The sequence below is a fragment of the Nerophis lumbriciformis genome, linkage group LG26 (assembly GCF_033978685.3).
Source record: "Nerophis lumbriciformis linkage group LG26, RoL_Nlum_v2.1, whole genome shotgun sequence".
Lineage (NCBI taxonomy): Eukaryota > Metazoa > Chordata > Actinopteri > Syngnathiformes > Syngnathidae > Nerophis > Nerophis lumbriciformis.
The window spans coordinates 29,317,312-29,336,443 of record NC_084573.2 but is presented as its reverse complement, the minus strand read 5'-3'; the positions used below and the strand labels follow the sequence as shown (position 1 = coordinate 29,336,443).

Sequence of the window (19,132 nt, the reverse complement as noted above, 5' to 3'; positions counted from 1 at the left end):
TCCGGTTTGGTGGCTGCAGGATTAGGTCTCTGCTTTTTGCAGATGATTTGGTCCTGATGGCTTCATCTGGCCAGGATCTTCAGCTCTCACTGGATCGGTTTGCAGCTGAGTGTGAAGCGACTGGGATGAGAATCAGCACCTCCAAGTCCGAGTCCATGGTTCTCGCCCGGAAAAGGGTGGAGTGCCATCTCCGGGTTGGGGAGGAGATCTTGCCCCAAGTGGAGGAGTTCAAGTACCTCGGAGTCTTGTTCACGAGTGAGGGAAGAGTGGATGGTGAGATCGACAGGCGGATCGGTGCGGCGTCTTCAGTAATGCGGACGCTGTATCGATCTGTTGTGGTGAAGAAGGAGCTGAGCCGGAAGGCAAAGCTCTCAATTTACCGGTCAATCTACGTTCCCATCCTCACCTATGGTCATGAGCTTTGGGTTATGACCGAAAGGACAAGATCACGGGTACAAGCGGCCGAAATGAGTTTCCTCCGCCGGGTGGCGGGGCTCTCCCTTAGAGATAGGGTGAGAAGCTCTGTCATCCGGAGGGAGCTCAAAGTAAAGCCGCTGCTCCTCCACATCGAGAGGAGCCAGATGAGGTGGTTCGGGCATCTGGTCAGGATGCCACCCGAGCGCCTCCCTAAGGAGGTGTTTAGGGCACGTCCGACCGGTAGGAGGCCACGGGGAAGACCCAGGACTATGTCTCCCGGCTGGCCTGGGAACGCCTCGGGATCCCCCGGGACGAGCTGGACGAAGTGGCTGGGGAGAGGGAAGTCTGGGCTTCCCTGCTTAGGCTGCTGCCCCCGCGACCCGACCTCGGATAAGCGGAAGAAGATGGATGGATGGATGGATTTTTGTCAAACCATGTTTTTAATTTGTTAATTTCTTCTGTTATTATTTGTATTATCTTCTGTGTGTTCTCACCTGAACAAAACGCTGTTGTATCATCCGCAAATAATACTAACTTTAAATCTTTTGGAACTTTACAAATGTCATTTATATAGAGATTGAACCATTTTTGGTCCTAGTATTGATCCCTGAGGTACACCACAGGATACATTTAGTGTTAAAAGTGAAAAGAGATGAAGTGAATAGGAAGCGTGTGAGATCCGCCACTGTCATGTGAAATCCGTGCAACAACAAAAGAAAACCTGCACAACCTTGTTGCAACATGGCCTTTACGACTTACATAAGTGCTCAGAAGACACAGTTTAGAGACACTCTTCTGTAATTTGGCAACGCTTTTCCATCATGGAGAAATAAGCAAACCAGTTGCGTTCAAAAAAAGCATAGTCAACAAATCATAGTCAAAGCCACCCGAGCTGCTTAGTCACTTTACAAATGCACCCAGAAGCATACCATAAGTGTATTTTGAATGAAGAAATAAATAAATGACGACCTTCACAAAGGATAAACGTGTCCTTTATGTCCTCCAATGTCAAACATGTAGCCATTTCTATGTTTACCAAAGCAGAGCTCTCAGTCTCTGCCAGTGGTGAATACGTTAAACTCATTTCAAATGCATCGGACATTATTCAAATATTCCTCTAATGCAGTCGTAAGATTATGTTACCGCATTTGATGCGACTTTCCGCGGCTCGGCGTTGCTGACCCCTAATAGGAAATCTAATCTGCATTTCTCCTGCCGCCTCATTTGTAATGGAAATGTTGCGAAATGTACAGAAGGGAGCAAGCGGTGTCTATTGAGACGGATCACAGAGGAGTAGCTAATTTCATGCCTTGTATTTTTCCGTCACGCGTGACTGACTCACAGGCGAGGCCTGCATGATGAAATGCATGCACTGTGGTCTTTTTTTTTCCCAGTTCCCCATTACCTGGACCCTGATTGGTGGCGCATGAGCTCCTGTATCAGCTTGCGGGAATAATCCATATTACCTTTCGCTTTCATATATGATATAGAGTTAATCCACAGAGTTGGAGCGAATGCAAAGGGACAGTTGTGGCCGTTTCATTCGGGTTTGCCGGGGTAACTCATAGATGTAAAGGACATTCGTCGCCCTGGTGTATTTTACGATTAAAACAGAGAAAAAATGTGATGATGTTATGCAAGATACCCTCCCATCCACTAGGTGTCACTGTGGGCTTTGGTGCACAGGTACAGCTATGCTAGGGATGGAATCAATCCGAACTGTTGCAGAAGTTACGAATCTCCCGGATTGTTTTTGTGTGTATGAGGCTCCAGCACCCGCCGCGACCCCAAAAGGGACAAGCGGTAGAAAATGGATGGATGGATGGATGTATAAAATATTGTAACTTTTGCCCAGATGTCGAAAGGATGACGAGGAGATGGTGGATCAACAATCACTATCTCAAAATGAAACAAACACGACATCTAAAACTGTCTGACTTAAATGTATACTGTCTAGAGATGTGACGCTCGCGAACAAATCGAGTCTTTTGAACGACTCTTAAGTGAACAATGAGAATTGATTCACAATAATAAGCCGTTTGTTTGGGAGCCTTTTTTTTTTTTTTTTAATGCAAATGGAAAATGTAGCCTCTGCAATTGCACACTGTGCACATTTGAGCCACCCGAATACAAAATGAGTCGGTTAAAAGGAAACTTAAAAGCATTTGGATTACCGTATTTTTCGGAGTATAAGTCGCACCTGCCAAAAATGTATAATAAAAAAGGAAAAAAACATATAAGTCGCACTGGAGCCCGGCCAAACTATGAAAAAAAAAATGCGACTTATAGTCCGAAAATACGGTACCCTTTTTAATGAAAAAATACATGATTGATTGATTGAAACTTTATTAGTAGATTGCACAGTACCATACTTGCCAACCCTCCCGGATTTTCCGGGAAACTCCCGAAATTCAGCGCCTCTCCCGAAAACCTCCCGGGACAAATTTTCTCCCGAAAATCTCCCGAAATTCAGGCGGAGCTGGAGGCCACGCCCCCTCCAGCTCTATGCGGACCTGAGTCCGCTTTCCCACAATATAAAGAACGTCTACAGTAAAGCAGTCCATCTGCCGTAAACAGCAATGTTGTGACACTCTTAAACAGGACAATACTGCCATCTAGTGCATTTGATGAAAGCACTTTTGTGCGTGCCACACAGCAATGCATAATCAGAGAGGGTGTTCAGCATGGTTAGAAAGACAGTGACAGAGAATAGAACAAGGATGGACAATTCAACCCTTAACTCAACAATGAGTAGATGAGTGTTATGTGTGTGTATATGTGTAAATAAATGAACACTGAAATTCAAGTATTTCTTTTATTTATATATATATATATATATATATATATATATATATATATATATATATATATATATATATATATATATAGCTAGAATTCACTGAAAGTCAATTATTTCTTATATATATATATATATATATATATATATATATATATATACAGTATATGAAATACTTGACTTGGTGAATTCTAGCTGTAAATATACTCCTCCCCTCTTAACCACGCCCCCAACCACGCCCCCGCCTCAACCACGCCCCCCGCACCCACCTCCCGAAATTGGAGGTCTCAAGGTTGGCAAGTATGACAGTACAGTACATATTCCGTACAATTGACCACTCAATGGTAACACCCGAATACGTTTTTCAACTTGTTTAAGTCGGGGTCCACCTTAATCAATTCATGGTAACATACATACATACATATATTATTATGCCTATGATTAATCAAAAAGGATAGTATATGTGCTTAAATTTGTATTATGCTCTAATTTTTATTGTAGTTTTATTCATACCTTTTATATCCATTGATCAGTGGCGGGCTGTGCGTTTCCCACCTAGGCCTTCAGTGATGTCCGACTTCAATGATTACCTCTCAAAATACCATCATTTATGTCACCACATGACCATTGCTGGAGAAATACTATACGGGAACACATTTACGCACTACTGGGCATTGTACAAAACGGGTTATTTTCGGCGCATTTAAAAATCAATAAACCTGCATCAGCAATTAAAACATATTTTATGTGGTACTGTCAATTTTAAAATTGCAAAAAACATATTAAAATAAAGAAATAAAATATCTGAACTCCGGGGTTGGCTGACAAGGTCTCACAAGATGGAGTTTCTCTTTAAATATCCTTCTTGAAAATGGCCTTGCAAATATATGTGTTGTCTTGTCTAATCATTAAAGATGCAGACGAGGCGTGTTGGCTGAGTTCCTAAAGTTTACTCCACAGCGTGCTCGTTAATAACATTCATCTGCCGGCATGTCTAAATTCAACAACCTAAACGGGGCTACTGCGCATGCTATTCACTACTGTGGCATGCTGGGTAATGGAGTTCTTATGTTACCTAGCTCATAACATCACTATATATCTTGCCTTAGGCCAGGGGTCGGCAACCTGCGGCTCTAGAGCCGCATCTTTACCGCCGCCCTAGTGGCTCTCTGGAACTTTTTAAAAAATGTATGAAAAATGGAAAAAGATGAGGGGAAAAATATATATCTTTTGTTTTAATATGGTTTCTGTAGGAGGACAAACATGACACAAACCTCCCTAATTGTTATAAAGCACACTGCCAGCTTCACGGATTCGAGTATTTGGCGAGCGCCGTTTTGTCCTACTAATTTTGGCGGTCCTTGAACTCACCGTAGTTTGTTTACATGTATAACTTTCTAGGACGTGTTTTATGCCACTTCTTTTTCTGTCTCATTTTGTCCACCAAACTTTTAACGTTGTGCGTGAATGCACAAAAGGTGAGTTTTGTTGATGTTATTGACTTGTGTGGAGTGCTAATCGGGCATATTTGGTCACTGCAAGCTAATCGATGCTAACATGCTATTTAGGCTAGCTATATGTACATATTGCATCATTATGCCTCATTTGTAGCTATATTTGAGCTCATTTAGTTTCCTTTAAGTCCTTTTAATTCAATTTATATCTCATGACACACTATCTGTATGTAATATGGCTTTTAATTTTTTGCTGCTCCAGACAGATTTGTTTTTGTATTTTTGGTCAATATGGCTCTTTCAACATTTTGGGTTGCCGACCCCTGCCTTAGGCCATCTAGAAGGCCTTACTGACAACAACTCGTTATCTGATTGGCAATCACAACTGTCAGTCAAATGTTTGCGTCCGTCCACCTACAGTGCATAGACGCCTGCAATATTGATTCTGAAGGATCTGGGCAGATTTCATACAGCATGGCAACATAAGCTAGCTGAATTCTGATTGGATAAAAACTCTATAACCTAAAAGCAACAGCGCTAGAAGGAGCAGCCATACAGGTTACACTGAGGGTGGCCGTATAAACAACTTTAACACTGTTACAAATACGCGCCACACTGTGAACCCACACCAAACAAGAATGACAAACACATTTCGGGAGAACATCCGCACCGTAACACAACATAAACACAACAGAACAAATACCCAGAACCCCTTGCAACACTAACTCTTCCGGGACACTACAATAATATACACCCCCGCTACCACCAACCCCCCCCCCCCCCCCCCCAACTCAACCACGCCCTCCACCCCACCCCACCCCCATGTCCCGAATTCGGAGGTCTCAAGGTTGGCAAGTATGCCGAGAAGGCCTTGCTGGCCCTGACGGCACACCACTGCCATTGATGCATTTTATTATTTTATTATTAAAATGCTATATATAAAGTGGTACATACATTTTTATTTTTTTATTTTTAGGTCCGGTAAGTTTTTGGTAGATTTCTTTTAATCGCTATATTTTTTAGATTTCCCCTTGCAATTTTTCCACAAATGCAAATGTATTTAAAACACATGAAAGTTGAGCCAACACATTAGATTATCAATGAATGTCAATGAACAATAACATGTATCTTTAATAAAAAAATTATATTCATGTAAGCATTTAGAGATAGCTTGTAATTAACGCTCCAGTTGTCGGCTAGCAATTAGCGCTCCAGTTGTCAGCTAGCAATTGGCGTGTTAGTTGCCAGCTAGCGATTAGTGGGCTAGATGTCAGCTAGCGAATAGCGCTCTAGTCACCAGTTAACGATTAACATCTTAGTTGTCAGCCAGCAATTGGCACGCTATTGTTCCTATATTTTTCAATATTGGACTGTTAAAAAAATAATAATTAGTAGTATTATGCATTTTATTGAATCTCAAACATGTCAGGGCACATTCACAGTTAGTGCTGGCTTCTTTTCTTTTTTTTTTTAAGAGTGCACACCTTCAGCACACTAGAAAAGCAGGTTCTGCAGATGTACTGTAGGACTGCTTCTAAAATGCCCATAAAAAGTGGTACATATAGGTGTTCTCTACATGTTTCAAAACAAAATGCCACAGGTAGGAGCATTATAAAATGAATGTGCAGTAAATGAGAGTCTCCATGGTGAAAGCCACATTGAAATAAGGTGTTCTGCAGCACATATTAATTGTACACACAGTCTTAGTAGATCATACGCAACATGCCCAATAATAGTACACATTTTATAGTTTGCACACCTGTACCAGGTTCCCAAATCAGGCTTCTTTATATGCCGGCCTGCGGCTGGATCATTGTTAGTGACCACTTAGTCTTGCTTCCATGCATCCTGTTGTTTTGGTTGTGCTAGTGTTTCCTGTGCACTTCCCTGCTGCACTAACTTTTTGTGCTCTTGAGTATTAAATGAGATTCCTACCTGCACGCCATCTCCTGTCTCTGCATCTTGGGGCTCAAGACCGACAGAACATAAGAGAGTGATCCAGCCGCGTGTGCAGGCTTGCATGTAAACAAGCCTGATTGGCAAGCTACAACAGGTGTGCCCAGATTGCCAATCAGGGACAGGTGAGGGAGACAGCACTCAGGGCAGAAGAATGGTAGAGGCAGACAGGAAGTACAACTGAAAATAAGAGCGCTGGAAAAAATACAATACCAAACACAGTAAAATAATTAACAAAGTCCAAAATATGTGTTAATCGCAAATATTTTTATCAAGGCTTAGGTCAGGCTGATTTAAGAAATAAATACAAATCAATACAATTACGCAGTGCTAACATAAACTCTAACTAAATATATAATAATAATAATAACAATAATAATAATAATAAATAATAATAATAATAATATATATGTTTCTAAAAAAAACTGTCAATAAAATTTAATTGCAAATGGAAATACAGCTCCACTAATTTAGTCATACTTTTTGTGCTTAAGAAACTTATTTTTTAACTCAAGACTTCTTCTTTTTGTTTTATAGTGTCATTACTGCCACAAGTGGTGGGAATGTGTATTACAATGACCTTTAACAATACTCTGAATATGGAACATTTATTTATATTACCCAATGCAAACGACCTTCCCTAGTCATGATGGGAAAAAAATCCAACCAACACAAAATGTCAACAGACATAGTCAATGAACTTTGTGGATATTATTTTTTAAAAAACATCCAATCACCATAAAAAAATCAAAACTACAACATCCATTTCAAAGCATGATGGGAAAAATGCAAAACACACTCCACAAAACACTCTTGTGGTCATTGACATTTAATGATGCTGTGAATGCGCAGCATTTTTTTCTTTGACCCAATGCAAACAACCTTCCCTAGTCATGATGGGGGAAAAATATTCCAACTAGTATTGTCCCGATACCAATAGGTTGATATCGGGACAATGTATTTCGATAATTTTCTGTACTTTTCGATACTTTTGTAAATAAGGGGGACCACAAAAAATGGCATTATTGGCTTTATTTTAACAAAAAAAATTACGGTACAGTAAACATATGTTTCTTATTGCAAGTTTGTCCTATAATAAAATAGTAAACATACAAGACAACTTGTCTTTTAGTAGTAAGTAAGCAAATAAAGGCTCCTAATTTAGTCTGCTGATGTATGCAGTAACATATTGTGTCATTTTCCATTCTATTATTTTGTCAAAATTATTAAGGACAAGTGGTAGAAATGTAATTATTAATCTACTTGTTAATTTACTGTTAATATCTGCCTACTTTCCCTTTTAACATGTTGTATCTACACTTCTGTTAAAATGTAATAATCACGTATTCTTCTGTTGTTTGGATGCTTTACATTAGTTGTGGATGATACCACAAATTTGAGTATCAATCCGATACTAAGTAGTTACAGGATCCTACATTGGTCATATTCAAAGTCCTCATGTGTCCAGGTAAATATTTCCTGAGTTTATAAACATAATATAAAATAAAATTTAAAAAAAAGTAGATGTTGTGATCCCTAAAAATCCATTGTAGTATCGACTACATACGCTCCTATACTTGGTATCATTACAGTGGATGTTGGGTGTAGATCCACCAATGGCATTTGTTTACATTTTGACGCCGGTGAGTAACGGTGTGTAGTGAAGCATGTTTAGTTATTCCTCGTCCTGCAGGGATAATACTTGTAAGAAACTTCCTTTTTTTGTCGCCATGGAGACCAGGATTAGTGATTTAGAAGTAGCTACAACACTGCAGACTGCGGATGGACTTTAGCTGCTAGCTAGCTAGCCATATCCTAAAGCACCTCTTCCCGAGGGCGTTTCAGTGTTATAGCTTCACCTTTGTCGTTAGTTTTTAAGCCAAAATGTGTCCGTTCTCCCTTTTCTGTCTACACACCTTGTCTGTTTGTAAGTACTCTGTGATTGTGCGCTGCCGAACATGCTCCTCCGCTCGTAAACCAGCAATGACACGAAGTGACGACGACGACGGGGGGGGGGTTCCGGTACTTTTTAGTGATAGGTATAATACGGAATATGATTCATTAGTATCGTGGTACTATACTAATACCGGTAAATCGTACAACCCTAAATCCAATCAATGGTCACTGAACTTTGCGGATATTATGAAAAAAATGTAAAAAACGTCAAATCACCATAAAAAAATGACACCCATTGACACCCATTTCAAAGCATGATGGGAAAATGCAAAACACATTCCACAAAACACTCTCTTGGTCAATGACATCTCATGATGCTGTGAATGTGCAGCATGTATTTCTTTGACCCAATGCAAACAACCTTCCCTAGTCATGATGCAACAAAAAAAAGCAACCAACACAAAATGTCAACAGACAAGGTCACTGAACTTTATGGATATTATAAAAAGAAACCACCGTCAAATCACCATAAAAAATTACACCCATTGACACCCATTTCAAAGCATGATGGGAAAATGCAAAACACATTCCACAAAACACTCTCTTGGTCAATGACATCTCATGATGCTGTGAATGTGCAGCATGTATTTATTTGACCCAAACAACCTTCCCTAGTCATGATTTTTTTTTTTTAAACACAAAGTGTCAACAGACATGGTCACTGAACTTAATGGATATTTTTTATTTTAAACGTCAAATCACCATAAAGAAAAATTACACCCATTGACACCCATTACAAAGTATGATGGGAAAATGCAAAACACATTCCACAAAACACTCTCCTGGTCAATGACATCTCATGATGCTGTGAATGTGCAGCATGTATTTCTTTGACCCAATGCAAACAACCTTCCCTAGTCATGATGCAACAAAAAAAGCAACCAACACAAAATGTCAACAGACAAGGTCACCGAACTTTATAGATATTATTTTTAAAAAACACCGTCAAATCACCATAAAAAATTACACCCTTTGACACCCATTACAAAGCATGATGGGAAAATGCTAAGCACATTCCAAAAACACTCTCCTGGTCAATGACATCTAATGATGCTGTGAATGTGCAGCATGTATTTCTTTGACCCAATGCAAACAACCTTCTCTAGTCATGATGGAACAAAAAAAGCAACCAACACAAAATGTCAACAGACAAGGTCACTGAACTTTATGGATATTATAAAAAATTTTAAAAAAACACTGTCAAATCACCATCAAAAATTACACCCATTGACACCCATTACAAAGCATGATGGGAAAATGCAAAACACATTCTACAAAACACTCTCCTGATGTCATGTCTGTGTTGATCATGTTTTTGTTTGGCCATGTGCTGTTTGTTTTTTGGACACTTTTTTAGTTCCTGGTTGTTCACTCCCTTGTTTTGTTTCCATAGAAACCCATTAGTTTTCACCTGTCATGTCACGCACCTGTTTCACGTTTTGAGTCACGCACCTGTTGTTAATCATGTCTGTGTTATTTAAGATTTTCATTTTCTGTTGGTCAGCCTGGCGACATCACATTTATGTACTGCACACTTTAAGATCACGCTTCTTCATGTCATGTTCACAGTTCCATGCCAAGTAAGTTTTTATTTCTTGTTCATAGTTTTCCGCCTTTGTGCGCGCCTTTTGTTTTCATAGCCAAGTTGTTTTACCTCCGCTGTGAGCGCCTTTTGTTTATACCTTTTTTGAGCCTTTTTAGTTTAAATATTAAACATGTACTCATACTCACGTCTTGCCCGCGCCAATTTTTCGTTGCCTTCCGGAAAAACAAACCCCAAGGACCAAGTCTTGACACCTGGTCAATGACATCTCATGATGCTGTGAATGTGTAGCTTGTATTTATTTGACCCAATGCAAACAACCTTCCCTAGTCATGATTTTTTTTTTAAACACAAAATGTCAACAGACATGGTCACTGAACGTTATGGATATTTTTTATTTTAAACGTCAAATCACCATAAAATAAATTACACCCATTGACACCCATTACAAAGCATGATGGGAAAATGCAAAACACATTCCACAAAACACTCTCCTGGTCAATGACATCTAATGATGCTGTGAATGTGCAGCATGTATTTCTTTGACCCAATGCAAACAACCTTCCCTAGTCATGATGCAAAATATTTTTTGTTTTATAAAAAAATTAAAAAATAAATTAAAAAAAACACAAAATGTCAACAGACATGGTCACTGAGCTTTATGGATATTTTTTTAAACACGTTATATCACCATAAAAAAAATTAGACCCATTGACACCCATTACAAAGCGTGATGGGAAAAATGCAAAAAACTCTCCACGCTTATCCAAGTTTGGCTCATGTTAGCTGCTTGGTATTTCTGATTTAAGGAGGTCGTCAGCTGCAAAAAGCAACAGGAAGATGTCTGCGTATGATGTTTGTGTGATGGGATTAGTCTCCTCGCACACACACTCCCATCAGTAAGATTCTATCTCACCTTGTCCTCAGATGTCAGGTAAAATGCGAGGTGAGCGGCGCTGCCAATCAGACCCGTAAACAGACACACGTCTCAAAAGATGTTTTTAGACTTGCGTACGAGTGGCAGGCTTCGTACAAACAGTTCCCCCCTCCCGCCTGTGCGCCGTATCGACTTCCCAAACGAAAGGGCGTTGCGTTTACTGCACATCAAACGGAGCGGAAAATGAGGTTGCGGCGCAGACGTTCAAACCTTGGCGCTCACTTCGAGGGGCTGAAATTCAGAGCGATCGCTATCTGCGCTGCAGGAGACGCCGCCGCTGCTCGCTATCAGCACTCCCCATCGAGCAAACATCCTCTGGAGATTAGGAGGCGCTCGACGTCGCCGCCGGCGGAGTGCAATGAAAGCCATGAACGCAGCACGAGAAAACGTGAGTTTTTCGCAGCACGTGCGAAAAAAAGGTCACAAAGGGGAAGCTAATGTGCGCTTTTGAATTAGCTGGGCTGCGCAGAGATTAGTCGTTTAATTCATCGCTGCGGCCCCAATCGGGAGGCCGGTGGTTCGAACGCTGGTGTTGATTTTGTTGAGCCACCTTGAACGCATCCTTCAAGTTGGAAAGCGCCCAGAGGTGAAAATACTACCTCAGACTTGCTGATGCAAAGCGGCCCTGACCAGCCAGTGCTGGCTCTCTCAAGCCTAGACTGCTAATGCTTTTTCTGGCTCATACACACACACACACACACGAAGAAAGCATACCCGTGCTTACAAAACTGCACCGCATCATCCCTCTTTTTCATGCAAATTGGATTCGGTGTTGTCAATGCAAATATCTGCAGGTATCTTTTGGAAGCGCTTGAGCGTGGCCAAGTTTTTTTTACACACCACCTTTGAGCGGTGCTGCTATCTAGTGGTCAACACAGGATCCAGCCAGCACAATGAGCCTACGTGAAATTATAGGATTTATTGTCCCATTATGAGGGCAAAATGTGTATGCAAATGCATAATATCTATATTTGGTAATCAGTGAATAAAGGTAATGATAAGAAGTAGGGATGGGTGATGCCTATATCCTGATAAAAATATTGCTGCCTCCTGTGATAGTTATATATCACGATATAATTTTTGCCATAAAAATTATTTTTTTAATTAGCATGTTATTTTATTTGTACTTTTACTCTTATTTTTATGTGTATTATTATTATAATTGTTTTCATTTTAATTTGTATTTTATATATACATATATATATAAATAGAAAATAGAAAAAAAAGAAAAGAAAATGAATGGGAAAAAAAAAAATATATATATATATATATATATATATATATATATATATATATATATATATATATATATATATATATATATATATATATATATATATATATATATATACACAGTATGTATATATATATATATATATATATATATGTATATATATATATATATATACATACTGTATATATATATATATATATATATATATATATGTGTATATATATATATATATATATATATATATATATATATATGTGTATATATATATATATATATATATATATATATTTATTTATTAATTTTTTTTTTTCATTCATTTTCTTTTCTTTTTTTTCTATTTTCTATTTAATTTATTATATATATAGTTGGATATATATGGAGATATATATATATATATATATATATAATACATTAAATAGAATATAAATATATATATAAATATATATGTATATATATATATACATACAGTGCATACATACATGCATACATACAGTACATATATATATATATATATATATATATATATATATATATATATATATATATATTTATATATATATATATATATATATATATATTTATATATATATATATATATATATATATATATATATATATATTTATATATATATATATATATATATATATATATATATATATATATATATATACAGTATATATAGTCTATATCATCCCTACAAGCCTGTTTCGTCTGTTTTGTAGGGATGATATAGCCTCTGTATTTTTTAACGTGTATTCCGCTCTACCCCGGTATTGAGCACTGTATAATGGATAAACCACAGAAACCTTGACTATATATATATATATATATATATATATATATATATATATATATATATATATATATATGTATATATATATATATATATATATATATATATATATATATATATATATATATATATAGGTAGATATCAGCATGTGCAATTATTTTATTTTTGGCATACAAATTGAAATAAAACTATTTCAAAATACACAATTTTTTGTGTAGCCAGTCCCACTCCAGGATTTTGCGATTAAAATCAAACCAACCCCTGTGAATGATGCACGCCCTCACTACTTTGTACAATGTCTGAAACTTCCCCGCACAGTTTGGCCATCCGTCTCATCAAAACGTATGTCGTCATAAGTAGTGAAACATATATTGACCAGCTTTGTGGTAATCGAAACTGAAAGTTAACTTTGTGCGTATGTTGGACACACGCACACATATGTACATTCTCCTTCCCTTCGTCTGGTTCTTGGTACCTCTTCTTCCGGAACCTAAATGAGATACAATGTGCACGTGAATATGTACTGTCTCATGTGCGGTTTAAAAAATATTCTCCTAACACTGACATGCTCACTTCCTAGTTTACACGTATTTATATTTTCATTTACCAATTATGTAACCATAGTACGACACATGAAAACATATTTTCATTTACAATACTGACTTAGCAAAGAGGCACCGTTTACATGTTAGAAATGTTGTGTTGAAGTGTGATGATAATCTCTCATAGTCTCTCATTTACCAACAAAATTAGCGCTCAACAGTTCACAATTGCTCTTAAAATGTGCGGGGGTAAATGTGTTCGAACATAAATGAATGTTTAAGATGGACAAACTCTTTTCAAGCGTAAAACACACACGGAGAATGTCTGCAACTTGTGGACGACGGAGCAGACAGCTTGTTTTTCTGTAATTATAATTATTCATTAGGAGTGGGAGTCTTTGGGCACCGAATGATTCAGCCGATTCCGATTCCTTGGGTGACGATTCAAGTCAGGATGGATTCTCGATTCAACACGATTCTTGCAATGTATTATTTGGTCTAATAATTTTAATACAACTTTTTCAAAAAAGGTTAGAAAAGCTCCTTCTAGTTGCGTGGATATGGCCTAAAAATGTATTTAAAAATGTATTGTTTTTATTTTTACTTTTTTAAATTTTAACTATATATAAAATGTATCTATATTTATATACTGTATATATAAATATATTATATTATATATTATATATTTTATATTATATATATATATATATATATATATATATATATATATATATATATATATATATATATATATATATATATATATATATATATATATATATATATATATATATATATAAGAAATGTCCAATAATGGCTTTTTTGCCGATATCCGATATTTCGATATTGTCCAACTCTTAATTACCGATTCGGATATCAACTGATACCGATATGTACAGTCGTGGAATTAACACATTATTATGCCTAATTTTATTGTGATGCCCCGATGGATGCATTAAAGAATGTAACAAGGTTTTCCAAAATAAATCAACTCAAGTTATGAAAAAAAAATGCCAACATGGCACTGCCATATTTATTATTGAAGTCACAAAGTGCATTTTTTTTTTTTAACATGCCTCAAAACAGCAGCTTGGAATTTGGGATATGAGCATGAGGAGGTTGAGGTGGGCGGGGTAGGGGGGGGGGGGGGTAGCGGGAGTTGTATATTGTAGCGTCCCGGAAGAGTTAGTGCTGCAAGGGGTTCTGGGTATTTGTTCTGTTGTGTTTATGTTGTGTTACGGTGCGGATGTTCTTCCGAAATGTGTTTGTCATTCATGTTTGGTGTGGGTTCACAGTTTGGCGCATATTTGTTACAGTGTTAAAGTTGTTTATACAGCCACCCTCAGTGTGACCTGTATGGCTGTTGGCCAAGTATGCATGGCATTCACTTGTGTGTGTGAAAAGCTGTCGATATTAAAGGCACGAAAAGGAAGTGTATTTAAGGTTTATTGGCGCTCTGTACTTCTCCCTACGTCCGTGTACACAGCGGTGTTTTAAAAAGTCATAAATTGTACTTTTTGAAACCGATACCGATAATTTCTGATATTATATTTTAAAGCATTTATCGGCCGATAATATCGGCAGTCTGATATTATCGGACATCCCTAATATATATATATATATATATATATATATATATATATATATATATATATATATATATATATATATATATATATATATATATGTCTTAATAAGGTTATCCAAAAAATAGTGCTCGATACCGTAGTAGAGCGCAATATATGTATGTGTGGGGAAAAAAATCACAAGACTATTTCATCTCTACAGGCCTGTTTCATGAGGGGGGGTACCTGACGATTGAGGGTACCCCCCCTCATGAAACAGGCCTGTAGAGATGAAATAGTCTTGTGATTTTTTTCCCCACACATACATATATATATATATATATATATATATATATATATATATATATATGTTTTTTGTTTTTTATTGATATAAATTGATATATATCTATATATAGATATATATACCTGTTTCGCAGGTTTCCCTGCTCTTCATGGGATTCCCTGAAGAGCAGGGAAACCTTCGAAACAGGCTTGTCGGGATGAAATAGCCTCCGTGTTTTTTTCCTGACCTAACGAATATTCCAGTCTAACCCGGTATTGATCACTTTCTAACTAATAAACCACAGTAACCTCGGCTATATATCTGTATATATTTATATATATTTTTTTATGTTTTTTTTTTGTGCAACCCCAATGACTCATTACTATTATTAGTAGTTATAATTACCAAAAACAGTACAGTAATCTGACAATGAGCTCTGTGCATGTGCTTTTACTACCATCTAAAGTAAAGTACCAATGATTGGTCACACACACACACTAGGTGTGGTGAGATTATCCTGTGCATTTGACCCACTTTTAAGTCTGTGCGGCATGAAATGAGTAAAACATCAATTAAGTAGTTCCTATCCTTTTTGTTTGACTCCTGTGCTTTTTAAGGGTACAAGGAACACTTGAAACATTGATAAAAATTCATAATATCACAAGTTGATTAAAAGTTTTTGGAAAAAAAAGGCTCAAAACATTGCAACTTTTGAAGCAGCTGCAAATGTAGGCAGTTATCGCCGCAACAATCCCTGAAAAAGCATGCTAAATCCTGGAGCGACTGTGTAATGTTCTAGTCCGGGATGCGTTTATTTAGTCTTTAGAATGTGTCGCTAGGCAAAAAATTAATGAGCTGCGGACCGCAAAGGTCCCCGGGGCCACCCTTTGGACACATCTGCTGTGATATCTCCATTTCGAGTCTATTTTTTTTTGGAAGTAAAAAGTGTCCCTGCCCTCTGGTGTTGGCTCTGTCGGACTCTGGCCCGCAACCCCGGTGCTGGCAGAGGATGTTCAATGACCAGAAGGGTCCCTGCATGGTCTGCGGGGACCAGATAGTGGACTCTGATCACACGTTCACAGACGCAAATACACCTTGAGAGGTGATGTTATTATAAAGACCTGATCAGAGGACAGCAGCTGCATATTTTGACAGGGAAGTACTGAAAGGAAGCGTTATGTGGTTGTCATCATCTCTTCAGGTGCAAGACTGCAGTGCGACGTTTAATGAGGAAGATTGCATCACTTGGATTAACATGCTGTGCCTGAGCGCACACGTGCGTGTGTGTGTGTGTGCGTTTGCGCGTGTGTGTGTGCGTGCGTGCGTGCGTGCACGGTTATTATGCATGCATGTACATGTGGATGTGATTTCCAATCGCAGTTGTTTTTGTTTCTCCTTCAATCCCCAGGAGCAGCCATGAGACTCCTGATTCCTCACCTTGCCTTACCCCTATTAAGAAGAGCATGAATCTTTTTTTTGACCGAGCTAAACTTTGGAAACAAACTTATGGTGCTTAATTCGTGTTTTTATTACGAATGCTTTTTGTTTTTTACACTGAATTTGTCACGGCGTATGCGCAATCCCTCATGTCTTCTGCAGCAAGCGCCGCTGATGAGGACAGACGGCATAAAGACCAGCGAACTCGAAGATCCAGTGCCGGAACATAGTTCACTCCACGTAGTAAACATCCCGTCTCTGGCTTTCCTCCTCGTTCCTGCTCTCTGTCCTTTCCCTCTGCCCGTGTCTTATACTGCATGTCCTTGGTGTTCCCCGCAGTATTCCGTCCGTCTCCATTGATCGAGCTGTGCGCCTCGCTTCTCTGGACTTCCCGCCGGACTTTGGACTGCTTCCCTCAATCCTCGACCCCCGCTCGGACACGGACCTCGACGCCTCTCTCTAGTCCCCGACCCCTCGCTTGCCCACGGACTGTCTTCTTGCCTTGCCCCTCTGGACTTATGAACGATTCATCCAACACGCACAAACAACACCCTCTGGTAACATTTACAGTGGTAATTCTTCACATCGTCTTGCACCATACACTATTAGTAGCATACACACCCCAACACATAATCAAGTTCAATAAACCTGTTGAACTTATCCCTGTTGCTGTGTCGTCTCCTTCCCCCCGCCGTACATAACAGAATGTATGTAACTGAATTTTATGCGTTTGAATTTATGGAACTGACACGTAGTTCTGTTTACAATTTAATTGAAAAAAATCAGTGTTTTAAAATTCAGTGTAAAAAAAATCAGTGTAAAAAATCAGTGTATAAAAATTCTGTGTAAAATAAATAAGTGTATAAAAATTCAGTGTAAAAAAATCAGTGTATAAAAATTCAGTGTATAAAAATCCAGTGTAAAAAAAAATCAGTCTATAAAAATTCAGTGTAAAAAAATCAGTGTATAGAAATTCAGTGTAAAACATAATAATAAAAATAATAACAAACACGGCGAAACATAAACGCAAAGGGTATAAAAAAACATCCACTTATTCGTAAAAAAAATATCACTGTTCTGCAGAACTTTGCTGTAGAAATCTGCCTCCTTCTGACAGTCGCAATCAGGCCTCGCCCACTCTGCCCCCATCTGTTTGTGCCAGGTCTGCCTGATGTATGTATTATGTCAAGGTAACTGCCTTTTTTAATGTTGTTTTGCAAGAGCTGTGTCACGTGACTTCAAACTTGACACCTCATTGGCTGGTTCTGAGACAGGATTGATTGCTTCAGTCTTAATTTAGTGAGTTTTGCTTTTCGAAGCAGCAAAGACTGAATTTTTTTTACACTGATTTTTTATAAACTGATGTTTTACACCCTGAATTTGTTTTACACTGAATTTGTTTTACACTGAATTTTTAGGAATTTTTACACACTGAATTTTTTTTAAACCAAATTTTTCAGCACAGAATATTTTTTTTACACTGAATTTTTTTATACTGAATTTTAATGAATTTTTATACACTGATTTTTTTACACTGAATTTTTATACATATAATTTTTTTACACTAAATGTTTAAGAATTTCTATACACTGAATTTAAATAAAGTTCCCCCTGTGTTTCCACCAAAAACTACCCGTGTAGATTTAGTTCTTCAGGAACTAGCTCTGTGGGACTTTTGGAAGCTACCCTAAACCTTTTCAAGGGCGGGCTGTGCTGTCGAACGCTAATTTGTTTTCTTTATTGTTGTTTATTATTTCTAAAAACTTCATTTTGATATGCGAAGCGACGAAAAGTATTTAAACATAATTACGGAGAAGTATGAAGTCGGACTCGAAGCACTGACTTCAGCTGCTTACTACTCGGACTTGGTCCTTGAATGCACCACAGTTATGTGTAATGAAATACAAATGGAAACTTGTACATAACAGAGTTGTTATATTTTTACATTTCGTCTGTCACCTCATCCTTGTTACAATTTAATACTGCTGCTGTGGGTGAATTTTTATAGGTGATCATTTTTGACGACATGTTGAGTGAAGAGGACAAAGCTAACTTGGCAGCTATTGTAACTTATTATTGTTCTAATGAGGAATGACAGAAAAACATTGTCAACGAAAAAGATGTGGGTTTATTAGAATATGGATGGCAAGTAGATATTAGACAAAAAGGAGGGTCGATAACTACAAACTACAGCAAATGTTGGTCATGACTGAGCTA

The 19,132-nt window shown here is 37.7% G+C and overlaps 1 long non-coding RNA gene across 2 annotated transcripts in view; it reads left to right on the top strand.

Moving 5' to 3' along the window:
• The window catches only part of LOC133623724 (uncharacterized), a 59,122-nt gene extending 41,586 nt beyond the window's left edge, over positions 1-17,536 (top strand). The window contains exons 1-3 of one of the 2 annotated variants that reach the window (XR_009817929.2): positions 11,104-11,448; positions 17,078-17,158; positions 17,255-17,536. This is a non-coding gene — a long non-coding RNA (uncharacterized lncRNA). Of the gene's footprint in view, positions 1-11,103; positions 11,449-17,077; positions 17,159-17,254 lie in introns of those variants that run through there. The other variant, XR_009817928.1, reaches the window with a different exon arrangement.
• Positions 17,537-19,132: the final 1,596 nt, after the last annotated feature.